The 12168-nt window shown below is 51.5% G+C and overlaps 1 protein-coding gene across 2 annotated transcripts in view; it reads right to left on the bottom strand.

Annotated features, from left to right (window-relative positions):
• LOC135400931 (uncharacterized) overlaps window positions 1–12168 on the bottom strand; it is a 217024-nt gene that overhangs the window by 190636 nt on the left and 14220 nt on the right. Inside the window, exon 1 of one of the 2 annotated variants that reach the window (XM_064632952.1) lies at window positions 292–304. The exons of the other annotated variant lie outside the window; for it this stretch is intronic. The gene's annotated coding sequence lies outside the window, so the exon portion shown is untranslated. Of the gene's footprint in view, window positions 1–291; window positions 305–12168 lie in introns of those variants that run through there. 2 annotated transcript variants of the gene reach the window in all.

Genomic DNA, 12168 nt, shown 5'->3' with positions numbered 1-12168 from the left:
CTTTGCGCATTACGAAGAACCACCGCGCTATCCTTTACGTACGCAAAGGCGACAGCGTACGTAATACTAAAACTCACCGTAATGGCTTGCATAATGTGAATATTTTGCGTCTAACCAGGAAGAAATAGACGCACCTACAGATAGGTCCACACCCATTCATTCATTGGCGTATCGTGAGACTGAATGCACATTTTTACGAAGAGTGTAAGGAACTTCATTTCCGGTTCGCTATGTGATTGTATAACTAGAGAAGTAAAAGAAACAGCGAGAAAGGAAGAAGGGAATACTTACGCAGTACTCCACAGAAATTTCCTCTTTTTACAACTCCACTGTCTACGACAGTATCAAGGATACGAATGTCGTAAGAGCCGTATAACGAATGACACACACGAGCCGGAGCTCTGTCCGAGAGTGGCGACGGGTAATGGGCGACACGCGTACCGGCTCGGGAAACGCACGCCAATGTTTGCCGAAGACAGAGAGAAGCGTCCGACCGTCCACAGCGCAACGGTACTACTGCACAAAGTGGCATGCAGGTGACTTGCTCTCAACTGCCGACAACCAAGGGCTATCGACCGAGGGACACGCTTCGGTAGGCTGTACAGCGCCATCGGTAGAATTACACGCACTCTTGAAGATTCGATAAATGGCGCGCACGTGTGACAGGCTGGCACTGGACACGGTCCCCTATGATGTGTCGCTATAAGGTACCAATTATGTTCGAAAGCATGCGCTTCATGTGAAGTGACGCAGATGCGACGAGTGGAATTGGATAAGGAACTATAAGAAAAGGAGTGAAGTGAAGAGGCAATGACACTTTGTGGAGAACAACGGTTTCGGAGGTCTGGATTTCGCCAGGATGATCAGAGGGAGGTATGCAGATTAAGCGAACTGTCTGTCGCTCGTAAACACCTTCAGCCATAGGCGCCGACTGCGGGGGGGGGGGGGGGCTTGCCCCCCCAGAACATGAACTAGGGGGGGCGCCGCCTCCCCCGGGAAGTCCCGCTAAGAGACTGACACCAGCCTTTGGGGCTCGGCGCGCCAGTGTCAGAAGAGCGAAGAGGCACCAACCCCAAAAATGCATCTTGCAATTTGTAAAATATGTATCCGCCCACCATACTCATTATCACAGTAGAAGGTGAGGCGGAGAAACACAGAGGATGACACAACACATAGCCTGAATTTCGCCCAAAGCAATAAGGTCAATGAAACGAAGCAGTCGAAAAGGTACCAGCAGCTGCGAGGTGTAACGGTAGGATCTTCGGAACGCATACCCGTTGGGAGCGGGTTCAACTCCCGCTGCTCCATTTCATTGACCATATTCATTATATTGCGCGCATTTCGGGTCAAACACCGAGGATTCAAGGATTCGAGAAGAAATCAATGCTAATTAATTGAAAAGGGGCGATGAAAAAAAAATTGGATAGACCACACAACTGCCAAGCACGTACAGTTGGTTCCATTTGTGTGAAGCACTCAGTTTTTTCTTTAGCCCCTGGCCCTTTTTCGGTGGGACACCCTGTATAGTGTACATAGTTATATCCCGTATAGTGCCTGTGTTTTTTTGCGTGTCGTATATAGTCATTCTATAAAGTCTCTGAAGTTTCCTGTTGCCATCGGTTTAGTTTGTGTTGAGTACAACTCATGTATTTCGTAGATAATTAGTTTTCCCACAACACACGATCTTTATTTTGTTTTTCATTGTTGCTTTCTTTTCTTCCTTCTTGTGTTCGCAATCGCTCGCAGTATCACTATACTTTCATCCTGCTGGATCACCACCTTCTAAATAAAGGAGAAGGCCTCGGCACTCTTCCAAAAACGTCACGTATGTATTTGGTCCCGCTGCCATAATACATTTTCAATGAGTCAGCTTTCTCTTCTTCGCTCTTTCGGTACCGTCACATCTATCTATCATCCAACAGCCACAGCGGGGCCAGATCTGCGACGTAAATTGAGAGAGTGCAGAGGCCTTCTCCGTTATCTAGAACAGTGTTTCCCAAAGTGTGGTCCGCGGACCCCTGGGGGTCCGCGAGAGTGTCCGTGGGGTCCACGACCGTCTCTCACATTTCAGTGAGGATTTTCGTCCCCTCAAACACGCGCTCGTACATGCTGCCCGATTTCCAAACACCCAGAAGTTCCAAAATTGCTACAAGCATGCTTCAACGGCTAGCTTCTAATTTGTGATAGAAAAGTCCTGCAATGCACGTTTGTCCACGTCATACACATACAAACAAGAAGAAGAAACCAGTCCGGAATCGTTTCTGAGGCTGTATCGAAAGCACGCAGCAGCTGACAAAGTTGCTGGTTATGCACTGGCTAGCATGGGAAATACAGTGCGCCATATCGTTTCGCTTCGAGTTCGAACTGACTGAGAGTGTTCCTGTGTTTAGCGCATTTATAATTGGCAGCCTGGGGACCTCTTGCAGCAATGGTGGCACTATAGATGATACCTCTGTTTGGTATTATCAATCTTGAGAGTTGTCAGAGACAGTCTGAGACAGTCACTTGACCATGTTTATGTTTGCACAAATGTAATTTCGTTCCTTGTTATACCCTGTCGCGCATATTGAACGCGGTCTGCAATGCAGTGTACACAGCGTGTATCCCGGTATATTTGTGTGTGTGTGTGTGGGGGGGGGGGGTCCGTGAATTGGTTCTCATCGCTACCGGGGGTCCGTCACCGCCAAAAGTTTGGGAAACGCTGATCTAGAAGGTGTTGGCTGGACACGGCTCTTGCCCTTCATAGGTACGGTAAGCGCCGATATGTAATGGTTATGCGCAAAGTGTCTGCAGAGAAGAGTAGAGTAGAGTGTCGTAGTGGAAACGGGGTGATGTTTGCCTGTTAAAGGACGGCAAGAAGTGTCTGCAGCTGAATTCTGTCGCTGATCACCGCGATCAGGGTTTGCTTCAAGCGCATATGACGTTTTTCTGTAATGTTAAGTGAGGGCGGAGATATCGACGTCACTGTCGCCGTTTTACCGATCACTTGCAGTTTGCAGCAGACGGCGGAGACGAAATAGTTAGATGTGTGGCGCGCGCTGCGATTACTTTTGCATCATCAGTGGTTCGTGCCGATGATATGGAGATCAGGCTTTAATATCGCAATTGCAATGTGCTCGCTAAAGTCAACAATTAAAAAGTTGATCAAAATACCTGTTAAATGGTCCTCTAATTGAGAAAACATACGGTTTACTAGCAGCTGCCCCGTCGAGTAATCCAAAGACAAAAGTAAAAGCGCCCAAAGGCAACTCCCCTTTTAATGAAACTTTGTTGCAGCTAAAAACACCCATACCACTTCACCCCTACACTCTACAGACCTTTCTTTGTGTTGCACTTTGCATACACGTCTACTGGTGTTTCTATTAACAGTTCCGCACAAGCTCTGAAGCCTCACAGGAGCCGTAATCACCACGGGAACCCCGTTTCTAGCCGCAATATTCTTGGAATTATGGTGACAGCTTGTGCATATAAGGCGAGGGGGGGGGGGGATATGTTTATTAAAGAAAAAGAAAGGGGGAAATGTCAGACAGGCCAAGGCCGACTTGCTATTCCCAAAAGGGAAAAAAGAAAAAAAAAGAGAAAGAAGAAGCAGAAAAGGAAAAGAGAAAGTGGCAGGGGACGATGGGGTGGCTCAAAGGCTCTCGAGGTGGGGTGGCTGATGGGGTTGCTCAAGGCTCAAACGCTCCTGAGCAGCCCAGTGTCCTTCAGGTAACACAGGAGGCCTCGGGTGACTGCCCACTGTCTGGAGTTCCGGACAGGTCCCAGCAGCGTCGCCAGGGAAGGTTCCCTGTGGCCTAGGGAAATGAGATTTGTGGCGAGGACGGCTCGGGGGCCGGTGTACCGCTTGCAGTGCAACAATGGATGGCGTATGTCGGCGACTGCAGCACAGCAGGGACACATCGGGGGCGTCCGTCTATCCATCTTAGAGAGGAGCAGCGGGGTCAGAACAACATCGAGGCGTAGGCGATGGAGGATCGACTCCTCCTGTCGCGACAGCCGCTGGGAGGGTGAGTTCCATCCTCGGGTCGATGGAGTGGAGGAACGTGTTTGCCGCTACAGCGTTTGAGCTAAACGCGAGGGTGCTGTCAGACGTCTGGCGGCGGATCTGTATCAGGCAGGCCGATGGAGTGAGAATGGTGGTGGTCATTGTGGTGGCAGATGGCCCGTGCACGCCTCTGGCCGCAGCGTCAGCGCGGGTATTTCCCGGCAGGCCGATGTGGCTGGCGACCCATTGAAGCCACACGCTGTGGCCGGATGCGGTGAGACGGCTGTATGTCGTGAGGGCTAGGGAGCAGATGTCTGTGACGATCTTGGAGCAAGGAGAAGATAACATTTGCAGCGCCGCCTTGCTGTCAGTAAGCACAGCCCAGTTGTTTGGGGGCATCGTTGATATAAGTTTCAGGGCTTCATTGATGGCGGCGAGCTCTGCTTCGGTGCAGGACGTCTCGTGAGGAAGCTTGAGCGTTAGTTCGTAATTTTCTGAAGGCACAACAACGGCTACAGTTGAGGCGCCCGCGGAGACCGACGCGTCCGTGTAGACCGCTATTCTTCGGGAGTGCACGTAATTAAGGTGTTCCAGCACGAGTTGGAGCAAAGCGACTGGAGGGTGGTCGCCTTTTTTGAAGGCGCCAGGGATGCTGGAATACACGGGAGGAGTAGCGAGGGTCCACATGGGAGCGGGATGAGACGGCATGTTGGAGGGCGAGGGAATAGACGTCCTCAGTCGCAGAACGCAGGACCCGAAAGCGCACGATGGGCACTCCATGGCGATATCTGCCAAGTAGTGCTGCGGGTGACGTGTCAGGTAGGTTGTGTAGATGCGGAGGGTCTCCTTGTCACGCAAGGTGGACATCGGTGACTCCCTCGCCTCTGCGAGAACGGAGTCTTAGGGACGCCCAGGCAGATGCGAAGGCTGCGGGCCTGGAGGTTGAGGAGCTCCCGTTCACTAGCTCTGCTTAGTCCATGTAAGATGGGGAGGCTGTAGCGCAGCGTTCCAAGTACAAGGGAGCAGTGGACAAACCTAAGGTCAGCACAAGTAGGGCCCCACGACATTCCAGAGACGCGACGGAAAACGCTGACGATGTTGTTTACCTTAGAAGAGAGATATTTGAGCTGCTTCGACCAGGTCAGGCCCCTGTCGATATAATGATGCCTAGGTACCTGTAGCTCTATGCAAAATGCACTGGCGATCCTGCGACGTGGAGTGGGAAGCTACGGAAAGAGCGGCGGGTAAATGCCATGGCGACAGTTTTGGTTGGGGAGACAGACAGCCCACGATCAGAAAGGTATGCTACGACCGTGTCGAGGGCTCCTTGGAGACGGCGTTGGATCACATCGCGGCGCAGGCTGGACGTCCAGAGGCAGATGTCGTCCGCGTAGACTGTGATATTGGTGTGGTCGCGTAGGAGGGCTGGTAGGGAAGCCATAATGATGTTGAGAAGAAGAGGGCTAAGCACACTGCATTGTGGGACCCCGCGGCAGACGGAGAAGGATCGGGTGTCACCATCAGAAGTGCGAACAAAGAGGGACCGTGACGAGAGGAAGTCCTGGATCCAGAGGAGCATGCGACCACCCACGCTAGCCTGCTGCAGCGTCGCCACGACAGCACTGTGCAGTACGCTGTCGTAAGCCTTCATGACATCCAGGAATACCCCTGCGGTAAGCCAGCCGTCGGATTGAGCTTGTTGCGTACGAGAAACGAGGTCGACAACGTTATCTATGGCAGATATTCCCTGCCTGACCCCAGCCAATGTTTCCGGGAAGTACCCCGTGCTTTCTAGGCACCGGTTCAGGCGTGAGTAGACCATTCGCTCAAGGGTTCTCCCGACGCAACTGGTGAGGGCAATCGGTCTGAACGCGTCTATGTTTTGCGGTGACTTTCCGGGTTTGAGAATGGGGATCACCATTGCCTGCTTCCACTCCATTGGAAGGGAGCCTGAGAGCCAGGATGCGTTGAAGATTGCGAGCAGTGACCGGGGCCACACAGCGGCAGGTTTCTGAGAGCCTTGTAACAAACTTGGTCCGCACCGGGAGACGTATGCATGGGCGAGTTCGCTAGTGCCAGTTCTAGCTCCGCAAGCGAGAAAGGCATATCCAGGGCAGGCTCTGCAGAGGCCTCCAGAACCGCGGGGATGTCGCTGGACGCAGCCAGTGCTCCGACAGGAGCAGCTGTCAGACGGCCGCAGTATTCTTCCGCAATCTCTAACTCCGTCCGGCCGGTGGCAAGCGAGAGAGAGCGGAACGGCCGGCGCTGAGTGACGGGTTCGTGGAGTCCTCTGAGCACAGTCCATGAAAGTAAGTCCGTGAAAGTAAGGGTGCCCATGCGTACAGTGCAGCAGACGTACTCCCCGGGTCCTGGGCAGTGGACATCCTGCTTGATGGCGGGGATGTCGGAGCGGATGAAGGGCGTGGCGCGGCTTGTCCTCCCGCGGGCACACGAGGTAAAGATAACGTAATTTGATAGGCGGAAGTTGTCATCGATTCTGCTTTCCGAGATACATATTAAGGGGAACTTGTGCCTCCAGATAGACTGACGGAAATCGGATACTTTAGGTGGAAGGCTTCTCGAGTTCCATTGAAAGATGGTCGTTGTGCAGTACTGCAGGCCTGATGGCAGCGCGTTCGGTCTCATCATTTCATAGGACATGTGGACGATCTGGTGAACCGCACTGGGTTACTTCAGGCCTCGAGGGGCCAGGATCATGGAGGTGATTTGACTTTCAAGCTTTAGGATCGATTGGGTCTCGGTGAGGGCCGCGCACTCGGGGCAAGCGGCAAGAATAGCTTTGAGCGCTGCGAAGAGCAGCTGTACGACTACAGCAGCCGTGTCTGCGTTTGGCGAGGGGTCTTGTGAAGCGCGACGGGCTGCCTGAGAGTGCCGGGCTGCCTGCAGCTCTGAGGGAGGAATATGATCTGCTCTTGGGCAATCTTTAGGTGTAGACGGGACGGTGGGGTGGCCCTGCGAAGGCAAGGGCAACGGGGGAAAATCGGAGTTCTCCAAAGCGGCGGGCTGTGACCTTCCCGCAGAGGGTATTGGGGGGCATCGTGCCCAACTCCTCTTGCGTAGTCTCCTTCGCTTCCTCTGGCGCTGAGTCTTTCGTACCTTCTTGTTGGCCTCCTTATAATTGCTGCCTTAACGGGATCTGACCCTAGCAATACGCTGTTGCTCCTTCATCTTAGGGCAGACCCTTGACGTAGCGAGGTGGCTGCCATGGCAGTTGACGCATATGGGGTCGCTTCTAGGACACTCGGAGGTGTCGTGGGGCGTTCCGCAGGTGGAGCAGGCTTTCCCTCGGACGCAGCAGGCTGCAACATGTCCATGCCTCAGGTTGGTGCACTGGGGCTCCTGTGGGAGGTAGTTTCTGACCTGCATTGTAAGGAGCTGGAAGGCAACTTGCCTCGGCGGTTTCAACCCGCTGAAGGTAAGTCGAACCGCCCCGGCATCCTTTCTAATCCTCCGAACCGCGAGGACCGGTGTGTCTGCTTTGACAGCCTCCATTATATGTGCGTCCGTTAGCGAGCTGTCAATTCCAGAGATGACGCCGTAGCTCGAGGCAGGGGGTCGAGGTTCATAGGCGCGGACAGGCACCGCGCATATTTTGTCGATTCGGAAGAGGGATGCTTTGGCGGATGGGGAATTCACATCCACAACAATGATGTTTTTGGACTACTTCGGTGGGATTTCCTTGATCCTACCTGGCAGCTCAGAGGTAAGGAACTGAGAGAGCTTCAAATGGTTTAACCTAGCAAGGTTTGACATGCGGTCGATGGGAGCGAAGAGCACCGTAAAACCCCCCAGAGACCGGGTTCGCACAGCGCCGCGAGAGTGGGCCTTCCGTACTCGTTTTACGACATCCTGGAAAGGTTGCTCGTCGTCCGCCGTCGTAGAGCAGCCACTTGATCGCTTTCGTGAGCGAACGGTGCCACAGCTTGTCGATGAGTCGGTGTCGAAGCCGCTCATCTCTTCAGTAGAGGACGACTCGTGGCGGGCGGCGTCCGCCCCTTCTATGGCCAGAGGGTCGGTAGGAGGTCTTGGTGAAGCGTAGCAATGAATAGTGGTGTTGGGAAAGGCCCAAAAGTGAAATAAAGTAAAAAACCACAAAATCGGAAATTCTGGCAAGGGTTAGCGGAACAGTAGAATCGTGCATATAAGGCGTGTTCACGGGTCTCCCTGGCGGTACCTTTCGTTGTGCTTCTTCCCTGCCCTTGACATTGCAAACTAGCCCATTGGCAACATCAACTAATAAGGAAAGTGGGTGTCCCCCCCCCCTTAGTCTGTCAGTTTGTGCCACGAAACAGCTCGCCATATGCTGCTCACACGTCTTACTCAGAGCTGACCAAAGCGCATTACTGACAATTTCCCTCTTTATCAAGTTAGTATGGGCCGAACTAAATGCCCTCGTCCCATATGCCTCGCCCTAAAGCCCTGAAGAGGCACTACGCCTTCCTTGCTTCCTGGCCATCCACTGTCGATCCTGTGGCTGTCAGCCAGGCTCCAGAAAAAGAATTGTAAACTCATCGTTTAAGGTGCGGAATGTCAGGAGAATTTCACGGCAGTTTTTCATTCAAGAAGCAGGTGATGCTTGCCTAGTCGTGCGTCTATCAGCCTGTGGCGCCCAAGCACCAGGCCTACCCCTTGCCTATGTATATCGCTATCCCATGGTGAGGTTAAGTTTCGTCGGCGGGTAGCGCTTGGCTGTATGATCAGAAGTAGGTAACTTATCTGGCTCGGTTTCGCCCTTGTACTTTTTCCTGTGTGTTTATGTTTTTGCGCGGAATAAATTTTCTTCAGTTGTGAGTGTAGAAGGTTGTGGTGTGTCTTCTCTCTCTGTCCCGTGCTTGAACTATTCTGTTCGGCTTGGACATGGTGTTATACGTTAGATGCCTTTGTCGGCATAATAAGGAACTTGTGATGGGAGATGCGAAGGATTGAAGACAAATGGAACGAAGGATTGAATCGTCATCGTCATTTGACCAGAGCGATAGTTTGGAGCAACGAAACAGACGTGAGCTCGAGGACACGGGAAGAACGGGCAGATGATAGACTTTCATATGGAGGCAGAAGGTCCGAAGGCCGAAGACTTTGGAAAACTATTACACCTTGGTCGAATAACGCATCCTGGCCTTCTCTCAGTAAAAGAGAGAAGGTCATAGAGACTAGCGGCAACGCCGAGCGGGTTAAGGCGTCCCGCTCGGTGGTGGTAGCCAAGATCGTGCTGAAGACTGGGAGGTGGTGGGCTCGAATCCTACCACCGACTGTGCCGTCTGAGGTTTTCTCTGGGTTTTCCGGAGACTTTCCAGACGAATGTCGGCACAACTCCCCATGAAGTCGGCCCAGGACGCATACTAATCCCCTATACCCCATTCCTTCCTGTGCTGTCCTCTCTATCTGTCCACATCTGTGCGCCGGTCATAGCCACAGTTGCTTCGCGGCGCTAATAAAGAAGGTCATAGATTCGAATTCCCCGAAAGTAGATGACTTCATCGAGAATTGGGGCCTATCTCCTAGCAAGAACGCGAGCGTCTTCGTTCTTCATCAATCGTTGGAAGTGTCCCAGCAGCTGTGGTGAGATACGAGACACCTCTTTGGAGAGTAATGTTTCGAGACCCATTGCAGATTGCGCACGCTGGGACGTCATACTTCTTGAAATTAGAAATTAACTTCATGATATTTCCGTCAGAGAAAATATTTTGGGACACCTTGAGACACGTAAACTGCAATGACATCAATTCGGAAACGGCTCGCGATCCAGTAGCAACGAACCAAAAAGAGAAGTGAAAAAGATAAGAACGCCTGCGGCAGGTTTGCCGGAGCAACGACCAATATTCCTTGCGCCGCTCCGTCCAAAAATTGAGCTCGGCGAACCCGTTCCGAAGGGTCTTGCGTCGGTTCGCAGACGGACGCAACACTGACGAACGCATCGAAACACATTATTACATATCAGGCTTTAAAGGCCCGTCACATCATCATCATCCATTCATCTATGTTGTTGTTGTTGTTTAAAGGCCCAACCGAATGAGGCGTTTTTCGAGCGGCAGAGCGTCGAGCTATTCTCAGCGATAAGCGACGTTCGCGAAAAACGCCCAAAGCTAACCGCATGCAGCCTTTCTACAACGGCGGATGGACGGCGTCTGATGCGAACGTTTCCGTACTCTCTCCAGGCAAGAAACTTCGTATTTGATAAACACTTTTATTACGAGTGAAAGAATCTCAAACACAGGCGCTTTTGAGAGATAACATGTTATAACGAACAAGATACTGCAGCAATGCGCAATCACGAAGCCATTTCTTGTAAACACAGGGCCCGCTATTTACCCAAATACACGGAGCGAACGCAGCATTCCGGCTGACATCTTCATAAAGCTGTTGCGCACTTCTCTTTGTGTTTCGTATGTCGGACGCCCACACAAGAAGTACGTGTTTAACACGGCAACAATCTTCGGTTCCTCTGCCGAACGCGATCGAATCGAGCAGTCTGAGCAATTCCGCGTGCCGCCATCTATGGGGGCTCCCGAAAACTGAGTCGACCGGATGGACCTAACCCGAGGCTAATCCCAGATTGGCGACTTCAGCGCGTCGTCCCCGCCTCTTCGGTCGCTCAACGCCTAGTATCTATTCGTCTTGGACTTCGAGGGGAGCGTCGCGTTTCGATTGTCCGACGCCGCTCTGGCTGCCGCCCGCCAAACGCCGCGGCAGGACGCTGGATAAAGCGCTGGAGAAACGACTCATGCGGTTCGGCCTTAGGTCTACATCGCTCCCTACGCCAGATGCTGGCATGTCATGTTCCGGTACAGCAAAATCGATGCCAGACCTGAGAATATGTAATTAGAGTCCACGATCATCACCACGAGAATAAATGGTTACTAGACTCATCAGTGTCTGACAACCAGCTAGAGCAAGGCAACAACAACAAATAAGTGATGATGATGATGATGATGTAGTGGGATGTTTCGCGGCTGTGGCGTCACCCTATCAGATATACCTATTGCATATGTAAATTTATGCAAGAGTATGAGAACAGATTGAAGGAGTTTTCGCAAGCTCAGGCAATCAATCAGTCAGCTCACAAAATTGCGCGGCAAACGAAAAGTACAAAATCGCATGACTTCGTATACAGCAAGACATGGGAGCAATCTACATTTACGAGTCTCCCGCCTGCTGACTATTGTACGGTCAGTGAATCGTATATAAGCACAAAAAGCACGGTGCGCATTTTAATGCAACGAAAGTGGATTTAGGGAGCAATATTTCGTATCGGATTGACTGACCTTTTCGTAGCAGACAATATTAGAAGATTCTCATTACCGGTGGAAAATACCGCGACAGACGAATGCGTAACTCAGAAAATGAGTGAAAGTCGGACTTATTTGCCCTTCTTACAAAAGGCGGTTCAGTATGGTTTGTGACGGAGATGACGACATGATGAAGCCGACATCAGCAGCTCGGGATTCCTCAATCCCCAGAAAGATGAAGGAAAATGTTAATGATGCAATTCGGAGTCAGCGTTCCGAGTCAGTGTTCTTCAAAAATTGCGGCGCAGCCAATCATGGGAGATAGTTGTGGTATCTGTCGAAATGCGTGCGCGTTAAAGGAGGAAGGAGATGGCATTTTATGATTGCTTGGAACCCAGATGAATTCATCAAACAGTTTGCCACGAGGGAGCGACTCCGCAAAATTTGGCGCACACCAATGTTGTACCCGTTACGGAAATATGGTATCGCGATACCAATGCTCGTTACCTGAGTAAAGAGTATCGAAATACCAATATCGATACTTCTTATTTAAAGTAACGGAGTACCGCTACCGTTACTTTAAAAAAATGCAACGCGATACTTTGCCCGATACTGTTGTTGGAAATACGAAGAGGATGCAACATCGAAATCTCGCTTACAGTTTTGCAGTAAAAAGACAGCATATTTATTATGTAGCACGGACACTTTGCTTGAATTTTATCAATAGCTGGTTTTCAAAATTTCCTTCTGCCGTCCTAGCAGGTCGTGGTCACTCCGGCAGCTGACAGGGGCCAATATGGCAATCACGCTAGTGTCAGGCCCACACGCACCATGGAATCCAATGACCAAGGAAACCTATCCGAAGTTACAATACCACAGTATATGTGAGCGTCCTGTCGAGCGCTATAGGCGGACCAGTGACTATGAATAAGAGTA

The sequence above is a fragment of the Ornithodoros turicata genome, chromosome 7 (genome assembly GCF_037126465.1).
Source record: "Ornithodoros turicata isolate Travis chromosome 7, ASM3712646v1, whole genome shotgun sequence".
Taxonomy (NCBI): domain Eukaryota; kingdom Metazoa; phylum Arthropoda; class Arachnida; order Ixodida; family Argasidae; genus Ornithodoros; species Ornithodoros turicata.
Note: the sequence above shows the minus strand (reverse complement) of the source record. Positions and strands in the feature narration are given on the sequence as shown.